This window comes from Ailuropoda melanoleuca, chromosome 2 (assembly GCF_002007445.2).
Source record: "Ailuropoda melanoleuca isolate Jingjing chromosome 2, ASM200744v2, whole genome shotgun sequence".
NCBI lineage: Eukaryota > Metazoa > Chordata > Mammalia > Carnivora > Ursidae > Ailuropoda > Ailuropoda melanoleuca.
Window position 1 is genome coordinate 160294910 of NC_048219.1, and position 4319 is coordinate 160299228.

At 33.5% G+C, this 4319-nt stretch overlaps 1 pseudogene; it reads left to right on the plus strand.

The window, feature by feature from the left end:
• The first annotated feature begins 2143 nt into the window (after nucleotides 1-2143).
• LOC100468909 lies at nucleotides 2144-2632 on the plus strand (annotated as a pseudogene).
• Nucleotides 2633-4319: the final 1687 nt, after the last annotated feature.

Here is a 4319-nt window from a genome sequence, read left to right on the forward strand (position 1 = left end):
AATATATATAATATATATAAATATATAAATACATATACACACAAAAATTCACAAATATGTATAAAATATGTATAAATATGTATAAAATCTTCATGTTCACATAGGTTGTCCTTTTGAATGAAATATACATATATGTTTCTCCAGTCTTTTAACTGCCTTAAAAATGTTGCATTGTTAAGCTTTATGTTAACATAGTTTCATGTGTTATTTAATTTGTATCTTCAGAATGTTATTCCCTCCATTCTGTAGATGACAGAACAGCTTCTTTAGAGAAGCTATTAGCCTATAAAGCTATCTGGATTGCAGTCATTTATTCACTATTTTTTAGCCCAGTGTTTCTTCATATATAGGGAAAGCAAACAATAAATAATTGTACAACAGTATGTATAGAATAAGCTACCAGTCAGAAAGGCAAACATAAGAATTAGTAGTTCTAAAAAGTCTAGTAGCCTATAAATATTTAGCTTACTACAACCAATTTTCCACTAGAAAGATTATGGATCTCAAAAGTACAATATCATTGGTAAAAATTTTAGCTTGAACTAAGCTTACCAACCTCATCATATCCTCAGTTAGTAAAGCAACCAAAACTGATTTTTTTTCTTTAGTGCCTGAACCAATAAAAATAAATAAATGAAAGGGCAACTCAATGTCAGATATATCAATTTATAAATAGATACTTTACAAACTGCTTCAATACAGCTTTGTAAGCAAAATAATGGATACCAAAAAGGTCACATTTCTATTCAACATTAACTATGAATGCATTATTAACAATATAAAATTTATTTTGCTAAAAACAGTCCAAGTATATTTTCAATTGTGTATTTATTCAGGAAGGTCAAATCACAGTACTTTTATTTTTCCTTTTTCCTATGACATTGAACCCACTCAGCCAGAGAGGTGGCATCTTTGTCTTGATGGCATTACTGGCTTCAGTAACCTGACTTGTCTTTGAGAATTCTCTCTTATTTATACTGTACCGTTTTTTCAGAAAAGAAAATCAACAAGGTAAAAAAAAAAAAAATCAGAAGCCTGACAGCCTCTGTTTGTTCAAAAGAGACTGCTGAGAACATAAAAGGCCAGTATCTTTCTCATTGATTGTTTGAACAAAAGCTGGACAGATTCTCAGGGTCCAATTTTCTCCTTCCCCCAAGTCCTTCAATCCTGTGTCAGTGCTTTGAAAAGCTTCAGGCTTCAGAGCTCAGTCTCCAAGTCACCCTATTCCAAGTTGAGGTGTGTGAGGAATGGGAGGTCCTTGCAAAAAGAAAATATGGGCCCTAATTCATTTTACTTTTGCCCCATCTTTAAAACAAAATAGTAACTAGATTATAGTAAGCTTATTGGCAAGAAAATTTTAAAAATCAGACAATGAGAAACCAAAATCAAGAAAAAATGAGAGATTCAAATACCCACACTTTTTTCTCCACATCTCCTACATTCAGTCCCACCCCAAATGATTATAACATCGGAATATCAGTACAATACGTCAGTCGGGTCCTTGGAATGCTCAAAAGAAATGCTTACAGATAAAAATAAAAATAGTTCGAAGCACAAAACAGCAAAGTGAAATAACCCAATTCCATTCACCCTGGGTTCAAACAAAGAAAATTAGCTTGAACATGTACCCACAATGAACGAACAGTAAAATGTCAAATTCAAACTCATATATTTAAGTGTTTTAATAAGTTTAATGCTTGACTTTAAAATAAGCCTCCACTCTTATTTGGAAACCTGACAATACAAATTGCAGAATTCTATCCTTCCCTTTGTCAGTTGTGCCTCATCATTTTACTGGTGGGAAATTAAGAGCTATCTAAAAGACACATTCTTAATTACCATGTTCAACTTATTTTAAATGTTCATGTTATGGCATGATAGCTATAAAAGGATAATAATGAAAATGAGATATTTGATCTACTTTGAAGGGAGAAGATAAATGTCTCTCCCAGGGTTGAGAGCAATAGCAAAGGAAGACCCTACAAGTCAGTCATTGAATAAGATTTGTGGATGAGAAAGCAAAGTTTCCCAGGCTCTAGTTCTTGAGAAAGCATCCACTCTGGTGTTGAGTGTTACCATGGAAGAAAGATTAAAACTCATAGAGGGCTTTTTGGCTGGAACTGCCATTTTCCAGTAATTCACCAAAATGACCAATGCAAAGGGAAAGAGGAGAGGCACCTGCTATGTGTTCTCTAGTCCTTTTAGAAAACTTGGAGTTGTTCCTTTGGCCACATACATACAAATCTACAAGAAAGGTGACATTGGAGAATTCAAGAGAATGGGCACTGTTCAAAAAGGAATGCCCCACAAATCTTACCATGGCAAAACTGGAAGAGTCTACAATGTTACCCAGCATGCTGATGGCATTGTTGTAAACAAACAAGTTAAGAGGAAGATTCTTGCCAAGAGAATTAATGTATATATTGAGCTTATTAAGCATTCAAAGAGCTGAGATAGCTTCCTGAAGTGTGTGAAGGAAAAGGATCAGAAAAAGAAGGAAACCAAAGAGAAAGGTATTGGGTTCAACTCAAGTGCCAGCCTGAGTTCTCCACCCAGAGAAGCATACTTTGTGAGAACCAATGGGAAGGAGCCTGAGCTACTGGAACCAATTCCCTATGAATTCATGGCATGATAAGTGCAAATAAATAAATAAATAAATACCTCAAGACTGTAAAATAACTAACTAAATAAATAAAATAAAACTCATGGGGAAAGGCCCCAAAGGTGCCTTCCTCTAGACCTCCGCAAACTCCCAAACGCAAAGAGGTGGGGAATGGTATACACATACACACACAAACATATATACATACAGGTCTGCAACTTGATTCCATACTTATTTGATCAGGGGCATTTCTCTAAGATAGTACACACAGACTGACCTTATGTAAAAAAGGAAAAAAAGTACCCACTATTTGCATTACATTTTTAAAAACTATTCCTCCACAGATACACAGCTCGAGATTTCAAGCAATGCTACAATGAATATGTGTATATGAATCATTTTTTTTTAATTTTCCAGGAATGTATTCCTAACTATTGATAAACTCTGCAAAAATGTTGCAACAATCCAGAGTCTCATCAACAATACATAAGAGATCTCATTTTTCCATACTCTTGGCAATACTGCCCCTTCACTTAATAAAATTTTGCCAAACTAAGTAAGCTTCACCATTTGATTTTAATTTGCATCTTTCATGTTTAGTGATGCTATTTCTCATGTGTCTTGAGGATTTGTAATTGGTACTTTTCTAAACTCCCTAGAAATATCCTATATCTACCTTTTCATGTTTGTTGTTTGGCTCATATATTATTTCACTTTTTATTTTTATTTATTATACCTTGTTGTTTTCTATTTGCTTGTCCTTTCTTTACTATATTAAGATTTCTCCATTGCTTATTTTTATTTGCTTCATATAAATATTTATTTCAAATCACCAGTATCCTCCGGCATATTATGAAAGAGAGGAAATGACAGGGGAAAGACCTTTAAAAAACTAGCAACCCCATTACATTGGCTAATGTTGCAATTGTTTAGAAAAAACAGATTAACAACCTCTTTACATGGCTGGTTCATTTTTTAAAGCATACTTAAAACAATACAGATGAAGCATGAAGCTTTCTTTTATTCTTTTTAGCAGCCAGCAAAATTGTTAATTTGCTTTCAAATTGCATTTTCAACTTTCTTTGGATTTATTAAAAAAAGTGCATGTCAACAGACCAGAATTAAAAAGGTGACAAACTGTGAAGAATTAAAAGTTTTAATTTAACAGATGAGCAATTGCAAATAACAAAATCGCAGAGAAACACAATTTTAATGAAAGGTGACATGCTGGAGATTCTTTTTTTGTTTTGTTCCTTTCCATCAGGTAACAACAAATTAGTTTAGGAAGCCATACTGGAATGCTGTGATTGTGATAACCAGCTCACAGCCCTTGCTGTTAGTTCTGTTTTTTGTTTGTTTTCTGAAACCACATATGACACTTCTTTTGTACTAAGTGGATATTTTCTTCATTCAGATGTATCACAAGTTGTTCAAGTCCAGACTAGTTCATATGTGTTACTGTTATCAGATGCTATTCTTCTTGCGGTTCCCACTTCCGAAAATCTTATTTTTCTTAGTGTTCAGAACTAGAGAGTGTTGTAGAGGCATACAGTGAGGAAAAAGAAAGTTATTTTATGGTACCAAAGCAACTTTTTTTGACTCATCAAAAAGAACCTGTCTTGCCCTGCAAACTCAGAGAAAACATTAATTTAAATTGGGAGGTGGATTAAATGTGATTAAGGAATGGAGAAAAATTGAATGTGATTAAGGAAATTTA